This window comes from Phacochoerus africanus, chromosome 2 (assembly GCF_016906955.1).
Source record: "Phacochoerus africanus isolate WHEZ1 chromosome 2, ROS_Pafr_v1, whole genome shotgun sequence".
NCBI lineage: Eukaryota > Metazoa > Chordata > Mammalia > Artiodactyla > Suidae > Phacochoerus > Phacochoerus africanus.
This window is the reverse complement of record NC_062545.1, coordinates 78,326,326-78,345,450: the sequence shown is the minus strand read 5'-3', so window position 1 is coordinate 78,345,450 and position 19,125 is coordinate 78,326,326.

Sequence of the window (19,125 nt, the reverse complement as noted above, 5' to 3'; positions counted from 1 at the left end):
AAATTCATTGAGTAATAAAAAAATTTTTGAGAGTAATTATAGAAAATAAAGTGTGCAGAGAACATAGTATTAAAAATAAATAAATGAATTTTTAAAAAGCATAAACCTTTCATGACTCTTAAAATATTTTGTCCATCCCTTTCCAATCAGGCAGTATTCTTGTCCCCTGCCATTTACAAGCACAGAGTGGGGGAATGTCTGAGTGTGAACTCTTAAAACAGATGAAAAAAATGATTTCTCAAAAAAAGTAACCAAAGGTTCATACCCAAGTCCCATACCAAGAAGGCAGTTTCAATCAATTTCCTTCCTGTTTCCTTTGCATCCTTACTTAGGCCATCTAACACCCTTCAAACATTACACTTCATGAATCCTTCCTACTCTCTCCCTCCATGATCCATTATCAAGAAGATGACACCCACTTGCTCCTGCCACAGGCTGGACAACTCTGTCCAGCATCCAGAGGGAAGTTTTTTCTAAATCTGTATGGGTCTTTTCCATTCAACTTTTCATGCTACAAGTTCTTACTTTCTCCTAGTGTTAGATTCCTCTCCTTCTAGGTCCACACCCAATTTCTCTTCCCCATTGCCCTAACAACCCCATCACTTAATGTAGCCCCTGTTGTCCTGAAATAGAACCACTCTCTTTCTAGCTTCTCCAGCTTCGTCAAGTCCCAGGGCCTCCCCCCTCACTGTTATTTCATAGTTTTAACACCTCGGGAAAAAAGAAATAAAGTGCAAAAATTAAAATAAATAAATAAAAGGATATATTGTACAGCACATGGAATATAGCAAATATTTTATAATAACTATAGATGAGTAAAACCTTTAAAAATTAAAATAAATAAATAAAAGGATATATTGTACAGCACATGGAATATAGCAAATATTTTATAATAACTATAGATGAGTAAAACCTTTAAAAATTGTACACCTGAAGCCTATATAATATTGTAAATCAACTACACATCAGTTAAAAAAAATAAAAAAAGTCTGCTAGGTATTTGAACACTATAAGTTTACCACAATCTACACAAAAAGACATTTTTGCAAATTTTGTATTTCTCACAGCAAAATGCTGCAAAAATACTGCTGTGATACTGTTCCACATTTGAAGTGCATTATAGTTTCTTAAGGAAAGAAGGCCTAAGTATACAACATGGTAGCTACATCTTAAAGTATAAAAAAAGATACATTCAATTCAATAAATATTGTTGCTTGCCTACTATTACATTTTTTAATACACCAACATGAAGTTAATAGACTATTCCATACCCTGATATCAGGAAGATATTTTCCAGTGTTGATAATTCTGCCTTTCACTTTTAGGTCTTTAACCAACACAGGCTTCATTTTCTGTATGACATAAAGTAGGACTTTGATTCATTGTTCTTATGAATACATGTGGTCTGATTAGAATTTATGGAAAACATTGTTCATCCTACACTAAACTTCCATGCTCTTCATCATTCATGTGTCTACATGTGTGGGCATCTGCTTTTGGGCTCTCCATTTTATTTCATTACCCTGTCTATACCTATACCTATGTATCATGTTATCTTAATATATTCTTTATATGTTCTAAATTCTTTTTATAAGCATATTATTTATGATTTTTGCATCCTTTCTTCATAAAAAAATTTGCCTGTGTTTTTGTTTCCTTATTATCTTTGTGGCATTTTGGTAGTGAAATTACACTAGCCTCATAAATAAGTTTTTAGTGCCCTGGAAGAGTATGATCAAGATTGAAATGATTTGTTCCATGGACACTAGTTTGAACATATGATTAAGAATCTGTGCCTGGAGTTTTCATAGTGGGAACATATTTGGCCACTGATGGAATTTTTTTAGTAATAATTGTGCAATTCAGATCTTCCAATTCTTCTTTAGGTAAATTTGCTAATGTATATTTATTTTATAGAAATTTATCGATTTAGTTTTTTGGGGTTTTTTAGGGTTTTTTTTGTTTGGGTTTTTTTTTTCTTTGTCTTTTTAGGGCCACACCCATGGCATATGGAAGTTCCCAGGCCAAGGGTTGAATTAGAGCTGCAGCCACTGTCCTATGCCACAGCCACGTTAATGCCAGATCTGAGCCTCCTCTGAGACCTACAAAACAGCCCACGGCAACGTTGGGTCCTTAACCCTCTGAGCAAGGCCAGGGATTGAACCCGCATCTTCATGTACTAGTTGGGTTCGTTAGCACCGAGCCACAACGGGAACTCCGATTTTTTATATTTTTTTATATTTTTAATCAACTAAAGCATAAAGTTTATAGCATAAAGTTTTCACAAAACTGTCATAAAATGTTAAAATTTCTGGAAATATCCAAATAAGTAAATACATACATCCATACAAAAATCTGCATGTGAATGTGTATAGCAGCTTTATTTGTGATTGCCAAGACTTGGAAGCAACCAAGATGTCCTTCAATAGGTGAATGAATAAACAAACCATGGCACATCTGTATGATGGGATATTATTCAGCAATAAAAATAAATGAGCTATCAAGCATATTATTAAATGAAAAATTCAATTTGAAGAGTCTATATACTGGCCTTCCTCTCATGACTCAGTGGAGATGAACCTGACTAGTATCCATGAGGACACAGGTTCAATCCCTGGCCTCACTCAGTGGGTTAAGGATCTGGTGTTGCCGTGAGCTGTGGCATAGTTCACAGACATGGCTTGGATTCCACACTGCTGTGGCTGTGGTGTAGGCTGACAACTGCAGCTCTGAGTCGACCCCTAGCCTGGTTACTTGCATATGCTGCAGGTTCAGACCTAAAAAGACAAAAAAAAAAAAGTACACACTATATGATTCCAACTCTATGACATTCTGTTTAAGGTGAAACTATGAAGACAGCATAAAGCTCAGCAGCTGCCAGGGGGTGGAGAGGGGAGGAAGGGATGACCAAACAGAATGCAGAGGATTTTTAGGGCAGTGAAACTTTTCTGAATGACATTATGATAGTATAGGTGTCATTATACATTTGTCAAAACCCACAGAATATACAACAAAAAAATGAACCCTGATGTAGACTATAAACTTTGTTAATAATAACATGTGAATATAGTCTCATCGATTGTAACAAATATTCCACATTAATGCAAAATATTAATATTAAGGGAAACTATGGGGAATAAAGGAGTATCTTGGAATTCTCTGTATGTTCTGCTCAATTTTCTGTAAATCTAAAACTGACTTTAAGTCTATTAAATAAGTAAATAAATACATATTTAATAGACTTTAAGTCCATAAGCATTGTATTAATTTGCCTTTTCTCATATGATGCTTACTTGTTCCTTTATAATTGCATCAATCTTTTTTTTTTTTTGGCTTTTAGGGCTGTACCGGTGGCATATGGAGGTTCCCAGGCTAGAGGTCTAATCAGAGCTATACCTGCCGACCTACGCCACAGCCACAACAATGCAAGATCCAAGCCACATCTGTGACCTACACCACAGCTCATGGCAACACCAGATCCTTAACCCACTGAGCGAGGCCAGGGATCGAACCCAAAATCTCATGGTTCCTAGTCAGATTCATTTCCACTGCACCACTTGACAGGAACTCCTAATTGCATCAATCTTTAAACATATTTTCCATTATTATATCACATTTTTATAGTGATGGAATCCAAAGTTATCTAAGTCCTGGATCCAGTTCTTACAAAATTCTTTCTCTCATTAAAACGTTACATTTTTCCCTAATTGACTCATTTTTATGGGCACATTACTTTGATAGACAGTTTTGAGAAATGCTCTCATTAGCGTAGGTTTCCTTCCTAAATCAAATTTATTTTAAAGTTCCGTTTTTGCTGGCAAACTATGTTATCTTTCAAGGTCAATAACATTTGCAAAGCACCAGCTGCACCAACTAAGAGAGATAATCCTTAGCTTACCTTAGTACATTTGCCTGAACTGGTCAATTTAATAAATTTGTCTATTTACATTAACATTGTGGTTAATGTAAATCCATCAGAGAAGATACTCCACAACTTTAGATAAGGTCCATAACCTGGATGGATTGATGATATTTTTCCAATGAACATGGGAAACAGAAAAGAATCAATTCAGGTACGTAAACAAAGACAAATGTCTTAGGACACATTGAATATTTCATGCTCTCTCCCCTATTGAGTGAAACCCATCTGCACAAAGATAAAAGCTCATGTATGTGGCCCTCTGATTGCCTAAGAGAATCTGGTTATGTTTTGAGATGTTAAGATGATTTTCCCAAACTCAGAATCCAATCCACCTTTTTTCCTTTGGGCAGCTATTTTCCCCTAAAATTACAAATGATCTACAAAGTTGAAGGAAGTCATGAGTTTGATTCTTTAGCATCAACTTAAGCAACAAGTTGGAAAAAGGTTTATTTTATGAGATTCTCTATAATTAAGCAGAAAATTTATTTGCTACTATTAGTTATCTTTTAAAATACTTGCTTAGTATTCTTTCTTTTATTTATTTGATTTGGAAGAACCATATGAATAAAGGACAGAGGAAAATAAACAATAAATACATAAAGTTTGAGGTTTAGTTTAGAATTCCAAGCTCTTTAATTTAGGATAAACTTGAAACTAAGTATTTCTAACTTCAAACTCCTATATATCAGGAACTGTTACACTAACAGTAAGAATGAAGAATATGGGGTCTCTTCTCCCTCCACTGGGCATGTGTTATATCTGGGACTTCACTGTAATTTTTTGACTTATAAGCCTTAGGCACAGAATTCTACTATATAGCTATTTGCTAATAAAATTAGTTATCAAAGTCTAGACCAGGAATTTTTTAGCTCTCGTGAATAAAAAAAGAAATGCCATAGTTTAATATTTACTTTGGGGGGTTGCCCTTTCTTTTTTTGATATTTTTTATCAAAGTATAGTTAATTTGCAATGTTGTACCAGTTTCTGCCATACAAATCCCTTTCCTGCATCAATTTGGATCATCATATAGTTTTTCTCCCTATTAATATGATAAGTTACATTGATTGATTTTCAAATATTAAGGCAATCTTACTCTCCTGAGATAAACCCCATTTAATCATCACTTTTGTATTGTTGAATTTGATTTTCTAATTTGTTTTAGAATTTTTCATCTACGTGCATGATGAATATTAATCTATATTACCTTTTCTTTGCAATGTTGTTCCTGGTTTTGAAAACAGGATGATTTTTGGCCTCATAATATGAGTTCAAAAGGACTCCTTTTTTTTTTGATTTTCTGAAAGAATTTGTGTAGAATTGATACTATTTCTTTCATAAATGTTTGGTAGAACTTATCACTAAACTCAACTGGGCCTGAATGTTGTGTTTTCAATTTGATTTAGTTCAAAATACTTAATTTTGATTTTCTCTTCGACCCATGGGTTATTTAAAATTATGTTGTTTAGTTTCTAAATATTTGGGGGTTTTTTGTATATCTTTTTATTACTGATTTCTAATTTAATTTCATGAGTCAGAGAACATATTTAATATTTCCTTTTGTAAATGTCCTCTTGAATGCAAAGCTCACTAAAAATCAACTTTCTACACTAGGTCAGTTACTTAGAGAACAGCCGTAGAATCACCGTGATTGAATCTGTTAGGTCTTAACCAGAAGGAGATCTCAGACCAAGTAGTTCAACAATGGTTATTGATCTAAGCCACAAAGGAATAGAAGGAGGTGGAGATGGTGAGGGAATGGTCAGGATACTCAGAGTGTAGTCCCAACACCCAGAGATTCCTATTAGCCAAAAGTTATTCTGGAGCTGGAGAACCAAGGGAGGAGATACTATCAGAGGCCTGAACACAGAGCATCCAGACAGAAGTGAGACCACAGAGGAGCAGTCACTCATGGGGTCAGTGTTCAGATGGGAAGTGGGATTGTGGCAGAGATCTGCCTGGTGGAAACTCTGACCACAGAGAGGTCTGCCAGAGAGAGATGGAATTATGGCTTCAGATTAAGCTAGAAATGCAGCTCAAAGTCAGGGGAGAGGGCAAAGAAGTAACCTGGCTTTCCCAACCCTCATCCTCCAGTTTCCCAGATTGATCTCCCATTAGCTGTATCCATTCCAAAAACAATCGGCAAAGGAGGTGTTGGAAATCTAGTGTGAGACACCGAGCAGGAGAAGCAAATGGATCTTTTCTCAAAGTGGAAGAGTCATTATCTGGGGGAATTTGGCAAAATGCACAGAAGCTTGGCCTAGGAAAGAGGCAAGAACTGTAGATTGCAAAGTCCCATAATAACTCTAAGAGTGACATTATAACTGGTTTTGATAAGAGGGTTATTTTTGGAATATTCACATGATTCGTTTTTATATTAAGTTTCATAGCAAAGAAGAAAAGTTTCGGGAATGTTTTAAAAATATCTATGAGCTCTTGAATCAGTAGTAAATCTTGCTTATGAAATTGTTGCCAAAGTTCTTGTTAATAGACCTACTTACCAAATGCTTATTAAGTGCCTGGGAAAGGGTTATACATGCATTTTCTTACTAATCCTCACAACAACTCTGTGAAGTAGATATGATTATCTTCACTTTGCAGATAAAGGGACAAAGAGGTTACAACTGTCTGAAGTTACAGGGGTGATAAGAGGCAAATGGGAGAATCCCGGTTCCCGATTTTCCTGATTTCCAAGCTGTCATGATCACCATGCTGTTCTGCCCCAATCAGTGCTGGCCGAATGAAGCTTCATTATGTGTTATTCATAATCACCTTTCTGGAGCAGATGGCTCTCTCCCACTTTCAGAAGGCTGGCTCACAATAATGATGGTTAAAATTAAATAGGTGTTTTATATAGCCAACCCACACACAGAAGATGAAATCATTCCAGTTTAAATGACCAATGATTTGTTTAAAAGCTGTATATACATTTTCTAGCCTCTCTGTAATCACTGTAACTCTCCATCCATCTGTAGATGGCTAAGGGGATCAGTGCCCCGAGGCAGGAAAGGAAGGATTCATCTTCAGGCAGTGATCACAATTCTTCTCCTCTCCTAGGCAGCCTGGCAGACCTCCCCAACTCCAGGCACTTGTTGGGTTTGCTCTTCCAGCCTGGGAGTGGAAATGCATCAGGTGGGCAACAATAGCACACACTGCCACCTTGTCCTGGACAAAGGAAGCTTATCTGATGACCGTATCCTCATCCTGCTCACTGGACTCCATCATTCAGTAACAGAGCTTTGGGCAGAGGTGGTGGTAGAGGTGAAGTATAAGCCATGCTGGAGAAGTTAAGAGTGGAGAGAAATGATATCTTCTCTTTTAGGGAATTGTTGTCAGAGCTGCTCCAAACCCATCAACCCCCACCTTCAGCAGAAATGTCCTTGCTCAAACCCTGCCAACACCCCACCTTTAGCAAGAGTGAACATAAATATTTAAAGGATCCAGGAACTATGTCTAGTCATGATGGAGCATGATAATGTGCGAAAATAGAATGTGTACAGGTATGTGTAACTGGGTCACCATGCTGTACAGTAGAAAAAAAAATTGTATTGGGAAAATAACTATTAAAAAATAATAATAATAAAATGAAAGAAAAAAATTAAAGGATCCATAGATTAAAGCAGAAGCTATGCACACAGAAAACAAACAAACAAAAAAAAACAGGAGGAACTAGCCAGGACCAAAACAGCGAGGAATCTGACCTCCAACAGCCCTTGAGTCTCATTATGTGCTCATTTTACTGCATTAGCATATTAAATGACACATCTACTGGAAGCCGTGATCAGTCATTAAGGACCAAAAAAGGATAAAAGGGGAGTGGCTTTATCAGAACAGCCCTGCCCTTTCCCCAGGAGGTTAATGCACATACTTCCCCATTGTTAGCCTCACTCCTCCTCCCTTTGTCTTTACTCTTTAAAATTAAATGTCTCCCCAGGTGGGTGAAAAGTTTACCCGGGAACTTAATTCCTGGTGGTCCATTCTTTGCCCATTGAATAAAGGTTGTGCTATGTGCCTCTCAGCTTTGATTTTGCTATTGGCTGTTCAAACCAGAGAAAGAACCCTCCTGCCAAGGCAGAGAGCCCTGGTGGGCTAGGGCCTGTGCAAGGTCCATAGGACCTAAATGCAATAACATGATGCCAAGAGACACCACCTCCAGCAACAGGTCATTTCTGTGCCACTCCAGCCACTACACCAGTGAGGACATTATAGAGATGCCTTTATTCCCCAGGCATAGGAACAACTGATAAAGCCCTTGGAAATCTCAGAGCACTCCACCATGAAGCCAATAGCACAGCCAGGAACAGCATATTTTTATGCTGCATTTGACACAAGAGAGAATCTACAGAATTAAGAAGAACTTTCCTTTGCAGTTTGGAAAGAAGGCACTGGGCAGTAAAGCCTTCCTTAATATTCCTGACGAGGCTGACTGGAGGCAGCTTCGGAGCAGCAAGGATGAGGAAAGAGCTTGGCTCACTGCTTCCAGAAAAATTTTGAGCACTTCCCCTTTGTTCTGGTTCTGGATGACTAAGCTAGAGAAGGGGTACTTTATGAACTTCACGGGATGTAGTAGCCACCTTTTTTTTTTTTTTTGTATTTTCTAGGGCTGCACCCTCGGCAATATGGAGGTTCCCAGGCTAGGGGTCTAATCGGAGCTGTAGCCTCCGGCCTAGGCCAGTGCCATGGCAGCGAGGGATCCAAGCCTCGCCTCGTCTGCGACCTACACCACAGCTCACGGCAACGCTGGATCCTTAACCCACTGAGCAAGGCCAGGGATCGAACCCGCAAACTCATGGTTCCTAGTCGGATTTGTTAACCACTGAACCACAATGGGAACTCCATAGCCACCTATTTTTAAAGAAACTACCATCTCTGAGGTGATGTTGCCCCACCTCTTTATCAGGCATTCTCATTGAGCCTACCTGCAGCAAACCAGCCTAAGGTTGAATGGTTTTAAGAAAAAGTCACATTTGAGGATGAAAATCCCATATGTTGAAAGCATGTCTGTCATCTATTTCCAAGTACAGTTTGTGTTTTATCAACATTTTCAAAAACATTTAAAGTATCAAATAAAATCAAAATGCTTTTCCATGAAAAAAAAAAAATCTGTAGGAGTTCCTGTCATGGCTTAGTGGTTAAGGAACCCAACTAGGACCCATGAGGTTGCCTGTTTGATCCCTGGACTCACTCAGTGGGTTAGGGATCCGGTGTTGCCATGAACTGTGGTGTAGATCATAGATGCAGCCAGGATCCTGCATTGCTGTGGCTGTGGCGTAGGCCGGCAGCTGTAGTTCTAACTGGACCCCTAGACTGGGAACCACCATCTGCTGCAGGTGGGACCTTAAAAAGAAAAAAAAATGTGTGATGGGTAGGAGCAACATGTGATGGGTAGAATTCTGATATTTTTACTTTTGACTAAATTGGATAGGTATTTGGTTGGATATTAAGTTCTAGAGCTTAATTGATTACTATTTATTAACTTGTGATATTCTATATAGAGTGCATGTGCTTCATGTGTGTGTGTTTAATCTTGATTTTACTTATTTCTCTCTGATCTTTATTACTTTCTTCCTTCTGCTAACTTTAGATTTTGTTTGTTCTTCTTCTAATTCTTTTAGGTGGTAGGTTAGGTTGTATGTATATGTGTGTTTAATAGGAAAGAGTGCTGCTTGCTATATTAGAACTCTCTCAAAATTGCATAAGCCAATGGCATTTTTTTTTTTCTTTTTATGGCCACACATGAGGCATATGGAAATCCCTGGGCCAGGGGTTGAATTGGAGCTGCAGCTGGGGCCTATGCCACAGCCAGAGGAACATCAGACCCAAGCCACATCTGTGGCAATGCCAGATCCTTAACCCACTAAGCCAGTCCAGGGATCGAACCTGCATCCTCCAGAGACAATATCAGGTCCTTAAACCTGCTAAGCCACAATGAGGAACTCCTCAATGGTTTTTTAGGACCTCCTTTTAATAGATGTTAGTACTCACAATAATAAAGTATATGCAATATAGTAATGAAATTTAATCCTTATATATTTCTATATAATGCTACCCAGGTTACACTGGACATGTTTCTCAAAGAAATGCATTTCCCCAAAAAAATAGTCAAGAGGGGAGTATCATTCTTTAGTTTTATCCATCATCATGAAAATATATTTTCTATCTCTGGTCCAGAACGGCATTGGGTAAAGGGATTCAGGTGTCCTGCCTGTGTTCCTTCATCACCTGTAACCTTGGACATGTCACTTAGCCTCTCCTGTTCACAGTCATTTCTCCATAAAGTGAGACAATTACTTCCTCAAAATACTTTCAAGGTAGGAAAATGTAAAACAAAATGGTTGTTACTGAACTTTGCAAGTTATAAAATGCTATACAAATATAAGTTACAACCAAAGGTCTTCTGAGTTCATGAGTGCCAATCTAGATATACATACACATCCACTAAAAATGCTTTCTCACACACACACAAACAAATACACACCCAGAGGCCTGAGAAGCAAGTGTCATGCCACGTATACAATGCACACTTTTATAAGTTAGGATGCATGGATCATGACAGGTGTAGGATAGGTAGGGAAGGAAGATACATAGATTTGATACTGGAGCAATTGCCATGGCCTCTATCCTACTGGTGATCTATATGTTTAACATACCGTACATTAAAAGTAGAATGGTGTGCCATTCACTGCTAGGAAAGACATCTGTGGCAGAAAATCAAATTAAATCATCAAATTATGTTGTGGTCCCCTAAAGGTTTTTCTTAGTAAGATTGGAAAAAAATACATCAACATTTTTCATCTCCATTTAGAAGAATATGGGATGATACTTTCTTAGATAAATTACAAAGAATTTTTTGTGATTGACATCTAGAAAAGTAAGAAACATAAAGACTGTCATAAAGACCAGAACTTCATTCAGTATTATTTTATTTATTTATTTATTCTTTTTAGGGCCGTACCTGTGGCATATGGAATTTACCAGGCTAGGGGTCAAATCAGAGCTATAGCTGCCAGCCTACACCACAGCCACAGCAACACTGAATCTGAGCCATCTGCAACCTACACCACAGTTCATGGCAACTCCAGATCCTTAACCCACTGAGCAAGGCTAGGGATCGAACCTGTGTCTTATGGATGCTAGTCGGACTCGTTTCCAATGAGCCACTACAGGAACTCCATATATTTCTGTTTATGCTTTTTTTTTTTTTTTTTTGGTTTTCAGGTCCCTTGTGGCATATGGAAGTTCCCAGGCTAGGGGTATAATCAGAGCTACAGCTGCTGGCCTACACCAGAGCCACAGCAACGCCAGATCCAAGCTGTGTCCATGACCTACACCATAGCTCACGGAAACGCCAGATTCTTAAACCACTGAGCAAAGCCAGGGATTGAACCCAAAACCTCATGGTTCCTAGTCGGATTCATTTCCACTGCACCACGTCAGGATCTCCCATTCAGTATTATTTTAAATAATATTTCTCTGTACAAGATAATTCTCCTGACAATTGAAGAAATGTGAAATTTTTAATTTGGGGTATTTAATTCCAGCCAATTTACTTTCTCTTATTGTCCAACATAAAGACTTAAAATGCCACATCATGTGGTTGAATCATTGGGCCATCTTTTCTGTAGCTGCTGCCAAACAATTTATCATTATCAATTTTGCTTATTTCTCAGGCTTTATTTAGTCTGTTTGTTTTAGATATACCAGAGATCAGTCTTTCTGAATGTCTATGCTTCAAGAAACACTTTAAGGAAAATTCTAATCTACTCATTTATGTTTTGGTCTTAATTTTCTTCTTGACTTCCTAAAGTTTTTTAGTTATTATATTTCCCAAATTCTAAAGTAAAATATGTCACATACCAAGTAAGGGGCACAGTACAGAAGAAAACCTGTATGTGAGAATACTTAAAATCTTGGACTTCAGAACATCTTTTATACATAATAGAGAAAGAGAGCTAAATAGATTTTGGTTACATGAAAACAATAGCTACTAATTTGGAAATACTGATTATCATATTTTATTCTGGTATATTTTCTAAAGCAGCAGAGCTTTGCGTTTGTCTTGTACCTGAACTGATATTACATTTAAAAACTGACAATCTTCTGCACAGAATAACATGATTTATTTGGTACTAATACCAGGTCTCTCAATAGTGGGACTGGGAGGGTATGATGGCTGGCAGTGGGGATGGCCATCTTTTAGTGTCAGATGACCAAGATGGCTGGGTGAAGCACAGGTGAACCATTGATAGTTCTAAATATAGTTCTGTCTTCTATTTAATTAGTATAAAATATGTTCACAGATCACCCAATAATTTGTCGATTTTTATTTTACATATTATTTTGCTTTTTCATCTTTTTCTAACTCATCATAGACATTCGTGTTGCCAGTATCATGACTGAAGTATAGATTCAAACAAAAGTTACAGAAAAGAGAGTAAAATGTTCTTGGGGAATGCAAAATTCCAGTTAAGAGATGGAAGTAATTAGTTAATGAAAATAAAATGGAAATTAAAGTCTGAGTATCACTGTGGCATTTCAAAGGAGGAAAGCTGATGCTTAAGACAAAATTTATTGGCTCATAAATCTATAGTTTGGGCTGCACTCCATTGAACAGTCTTTCTGTTCATCTCACCTGGCATCACTCATGCAGCTTCTGATTGAGAGCTTTTCTAGGAATTGATGGTCCAAAATGCCTTCACTCCTATGTCTAGTGGTTATCCACCACAGCAATGCAAGTCCCCTCAATTCTCCTATCCAAATTTTCTTATGGAGTAAAAGCAGATAGTTTAAGGGCTCTTGAGACCCAGGCCTACAAATCATAGAAGGTCCCTTCTACTATTCTACTGGTCAAAACAAGACAGAGGCCCACTCGATCCAAGAGGTGGGGAAATAGATTCCTTTTTTTTTTTGTCTTTTTCCAGGGCCGCACCCACGGCATATGGAGGTTACCAGGTAGGGGTCTAATTGGAGCTGTAGCTGCCGGCCTACGCCAGAGCGACAGCAATGCAGGATCGGGGCTGTGTCTGTGACCTACACCACAGCTCACGGCAGTGCCAGATCCTTAACCCACTGAACAAGGCCAGGGATCGAACCCGCAACCTCATGGTTCCTAGTCGGATTTGTTAACCACTGAGCCATGACGGGAACTCCAGATTCCACTTCTTGATGAAAAGTAAGAAATTCACCTTGTAAGAAGGCATGGACATGGGAATATGAGGGGACATGGGAATAAGACCACTGGAGGGTCTTATTGTCACAATCCATCAGTTGATGCATAAAATTATTCTTTCACAGTAATGATATAATAACTTCTAATATGTTTTGAAAATTTTACAAGTATCATACAACTGCTATAAATCCTTGATATATATTGTTTTTCAAGCAACTCTCTGATGTAGGTACTATTACTTTCATAACATAATAGATGAGAAAACAAGATCATGCAGACATAAATGTATTAAAATTGTTTTAATAATAGTCATAATATGCTCTCGATGCAAAAATAGACATAATTAGAACAAAACAGAGAGTCTGGAGTTAGGCTCAACTTTGTGAGATTTCAATCTAATACAAAGCATGCATTTCAATTACTAAGATAAAGTGTATACGAAACAAATTATTAAATTATTTGCTAACTGTTTAATAAAATAGATTATAAACAAAGTGGTGAGTTATTTAGAAAAAAAGTAAACTCTTGATATACATCTCACCCACCAAAATGAATACAAATAGACGGAATGTATAACTATATGAATATTAATACTACAGAAGCACTGGAATAAAGTGTGAGAAAATATGTCTAAAATCTTAGTGTGTCCAAGCACATTTTTTGAGTTTTTCATTTGAAATATAGCTAATTTGTAATATTCGATTATTTTCAAGTGTAGAATACAGAGTTTCAGTATTTTTATAGCTTATACTCCATTTAAAGCTATTATAAAATAATGGCTATATTTCTTCTGCTGTACAATATGTCCTTGTTGCTTATTTTTTGTGTACATACTAGTTTATTTGTCTCAATCCCATATCCCTATCTCTCCCCTCCCCACTTTCCCAAAATTTTAGGTTAAGGCTGTCTATGAAAACCACAAAGTCAGAAAAAAAAAAGTATAGATTCTATTACATAGCAATAATAATAGCTAAGACACATTAAGAACTTATAAGGAGCAATTTAAATGTTCACAATTACAACTAACATTCACATAATGTCGGAGGTAGATGCATTGCAATTTATATCTGAGGACACTGAGGCATATAGTTGCTTGTTTTCTATAGTCACATCACTAGATTGGAACCTCAACGCTTTGACTTCATAGCCTATGCTGTCCCATAAACATGGTTTTCTTTAAAGACCAATTTAAAAAAAAATAAAGTTGAAGACATGAAAAAATGGGAAAGGGATTTATAATGGAGGTATCAGATAAAAGATAGGGCAAATGCAAAACAGTCTTAACAAACAAGAAAATTACCAACAGAAAAAAATGGGAAATTCATAGAGAAAAACGAATACAAATACTCAACAGAAACAAAACAAACAAAAGAGTTCAATAGCATTAGCAATCAAAGAATTACAAACAAAAGTAGGAATAAATCATCAATGCCAATTATTAACCTGGGAAACATAAGAATAATGAATAATGCCCAGAATTTAAAAATATTATGAAATAGCTATTCATATGCATTAATGGACGGGGTATAAATTGGAGGATAATTTAACTAAATATCTCCAAGTTCAGAATGATCACACCCTGAAATCAGATAATATTTCCTATAGAAATTTTTTCTGTGAAGATATCTAGACAAAGGTACAAAGACTTTTATCACATTGTTGCTTATAAAATGTGAAAGAAAAGAGGAAGCCATTTTAAAACTCCTCAATAAGGGACTGGGTAATAAATTTAAAATAACCATGTCATAAAATGGAATCCTGTGCAGGCATTAAAATGGATGATGTAAATCTATTCGCACTGACACTGAAATGCTTACCCACTATCTTGCTGAATAAAGACAGCAGCTGGTAAAACGTTCTATAATGTGTGGTCCTCATCAAACAAAATTGTATGGTAATGCGGTACGAAAGTATGAAAGAACATTCGCATTCAGGTGAAATGTAGCTGCAGTGGAGATGAAGAGGAATTGATTTTCATTCTGTATTCGTCTATGTATTATGTAACTCTTTTATGAAAATCATTTTCTTTGTACAACAGAAAGCTTGGCTTTCTGGATGTGGCAGCAGGAAGACATCAGAGACTCCTCCGCCTTCATCTCCCCCAAAAAATCGTAAAACTGGACAAAACTGTTAAAAATAAACATTTCAGCACCAAGAAAAATGGATCAATTATAAACAATGAAATGAGATGTATTGATTCATAAAATGTATCAATATCTTATGTAAGAACAATGGAGTCTGCCTAGGGCCTTCTTTACCTAGTCGGCTTCTAAACATACACACACACACACACACACACACACACACACACACACACCCATTTGATTTGGTGATTTTCTGAGGCTAGCCAGGAAGACTAGCAGCTTTGTGGCCTACAGGGACAGATTTGATGTGGAGCAGAGGGCAATATCTCAGGGATGGCAGTGTTATCAACAAAGTTGCAAACTCATTAGGAAATGAATGGGGAAAATCTATGCTCTACTAACAAGAGTGTGTAATCTCAGTTCAGGGGAAACCCTAGAAATAAGAGATACATAGACTGTCTAAGGCAGAAGCTGTAGCACTGTATTGCTGAGTTTATAGCATATATAAGCAGAATATATATGACAATATAGCATAAGTAGGGAGTCAAGTTGTTTCATATATGTACATGTGTGTGTGTGTGTGTGTGTGTGTGTGTGTGTGTATCTTTTTTTCTTTTTAAGGCCACACCTGCAGCATATGGAAGTTCCCAGGCTAGGGGTTGAATCAAAGCTGCAGCTTCTGGCCTACGCCACAGCCATAGCAATACTGGATCCAAGCTGCATCTGCAACCTATGCCACAGCACATGGCAATGCCAGATCCTTAACCCACTGAGTGGGGCCAGGGATTGAACCTACATCCTCAAGGTGACTATGTTGGATTCTTAATCTACTGAGCCACAATGTAAATCCAAGTTGTTATATTTTAATGGAATAAATCAGTCTTAACCTGGCCTAGATTGTGGTCGTGTATAATATACCCCTAGAATAATCAATAAGAAAATAACTCAAAAACATAATTCAAAAAAAATGAGGGAGTTCCACAATGACTAGTGTCCATGAGGATGTGGGTTCCATCCCTGGCCTCACTCAATAAATTAAGGATCTAGCGTTGCTTCAGTCTATGGCATAGGTTGCCAATGTAGCTCGAATCTGGCATTGCTGTGGCTGTGGCATAGGCCATTGGGTACAGCTCCAATTTGACCCCAGCCCAGAACTTCCATATGCTGCAGGTTTAGCCCTAAAAAGAAACATAAATAAATAAATTTTTTAAATGAAGAAGAAAGAGATTACTATCAACATTACATAGAGAAACAGGTTTGTAAAGGAATAAAATGAACAACTGTATGCCAGCAAATTACATAGATTAGATGAAATGGAGGACAAAAACTACTGAAACTGTCTTAAAAATAAATAGGAAAACTGAATACATCTATAATAAGTAAAGAGATTAAAAAGATAAATTAAAAACTACCCACAAAGGCAATGAATTCTATCAAACATTTAAAGAAGAATTAATACCAATTCTTCACAAACTCTTCCAAACAATGTAAAGGGAAGAACTACTTCCCAACTTGTTCTATGAGGTCAGTATCACCCTAATACCAAAATCAGAAAAAGAGATCATGGGAAAAAGAAACTACATATTAATATCACTTATGAATATAAATGGAAAAATCCTCAATAAAATACTCATAAATTAAATCCAGAAACCTATAAAGAGGATTATACATAATTACCAATTTATTCCAGGAAAGTAAGTTTTGACATCCCCAAATCAATCAGTATAATACATCATAGCAATAGACTAAAAACCAAAAATCACATGGTCATCTCAAGAGATACAGAAAAAGCATTAAACCAAACTTAACATTCTTCCTGATAGAAACACTCACAAATTAGGAACAGAAGGATATTTCTTTAACCTGATTAAAAGCATCTATGAAAAACCCATAGTTAACATCCTACTTAATGGTAAAAGACTAAATGCTTTCCTCCTAAGATCAGAAACAAAACAAAGATGTCTACTCTCACCAACACAGGCAGATCTACAGAGACAGAAAATAAACTAGTGATTGCCTAGGACTGCATCAGGGGAGACTTTAGGGGAAATGCAAAGTGTCTACTAATGAATAGAGGGGTTTGGGGGGAGTGTGATGATGGTTGCACAACTCTGTGATTACACTAAAAACTATTGGACATTTTTTAATGGGTAAATTTTATGGTATACAAATTATATCTTAATAAAGCTATTATCAAAAAAATAGAAAAGAAAATTGTACATTAAAATATTGATTCAATTAAAATGTAGAAAGGAACAACAGAGGGGCAAAAAAACGACATCAGACACCTTGAAAACAAAGAGCAAAATGGTGGATATAAATCCAACTAAATCAATGTCTTCTAAAAGGAATGGACTAAGCACTTCAATTAAAAGACAGAGATTAACAGACTGAGTAAAAAAAATCCTGCATCATCTACCAGAGATACAATCTGGTTTTAAAGACACAATTATGCTGAAAGTAAAAGGGTGAAAAAAGATATAACATATATTTAGTAGTCATAAAAAACGTGGAGTGGCTGTACTAATATTAGGCAAAACAGAGGTTAAGAAATATGACTAGTGGTAAAGCACTACATTTCATGATAGAATGGTTAATATACATGGAAGTTATAAATGTACATATATCACATATTAGAGTATCAAAATACCAAATACAGACATAACTGAAAGGAGAAATTGACAGTTCAACAATTACAGGTGGAGATTTGAATTCCTTACTTCCAGAAATTGATAGAACAACTGGGCAGAAAATTAATACTGATATAGAAGATTTGAACACCTCAATCAACTTGACCTGACATTTAAAGAACACTTCAAAAATAGAACACGCATTCTTTTCAAGGACAAATAGAATATTTGCCAAAACAGACAATAGTCTAGTCCATGAAATATCTCGATACATTTAAAAGAACTGAAATTGTATGCAATATGTTCTCTGAGCACAAAATTAAATTAGACATTAATAACAGATAAATTTTGAAACATCCCAAATACTTGGAAATTAAATAATATATTTATAAATAACCCAAAGGTCAAATAAGAAATCACAGTGAAAATAAGAAAATATCTTTCCTTAAAAAGACACATGCACCTATATGTTCAATGAAGCACTATTCACAATAGCCAAGACATGGAAACAACTAAATGTCCATTAACAGATGATTGGATTAGGAAGATGTGGTATATATACACAATGGAATACTACTCAGCCATAAAAAAGAATGAAATAGGGAGTTCCCGATGTGGCGCAGTGGTTAATGAATCTGACTAGGAACCATGAGGCTTCGGGTTCAATCCCTGGCCTTGCTCAGTGGGCTAAGGATCCGGCATTGCCATGAGCCTTGATGTAGGTCGCAGACGTGGCTCAGATCCCGCGTTGTTGTGGCTCTGGCGTAGGCCAGTGGCTACAGCTCCAATTCAACCCCTAGCCTGGGAACCTCCATACGCTGCGGGAGCAGCCCAAAGAAATAGCAAAAAGACAAAAAAAAAATGAATGAAATAATGCCATTTGCAGCAACATGGATGAAACTAGAGACTAGCATACTGAGTGAAGTAAATCAGAAAGAGAAAGACAAATACCACATGATATCACTCATATCTGGTATCTAATATACAGCACAAATGAACCTTTTCACAGAAAAGAAAATCATGGACTTGAAGAATAAACGTGTGGTTGCCCAGGGAGAGGGGGAGGGAGTGGGAGGGATTGGGAGCTTGGAGTTAACAGATGCAAACTATTGCTTTTGGAATGGACTAACAATGAGATCCTGCTGTGTAGCCCTGAGAACTATGCCTAGATACTTACAACACAGCATGACAATGGGAGAAAAAATTATGTATTCATGCATGTGTAACCGGGTCCCCATGCTATACAGTGGGGAAAAAAAATAAAATGTGATTAAAAAATAAAAATATATTTAAAAAATAGACAACTGGAACTCTCACCCTTTG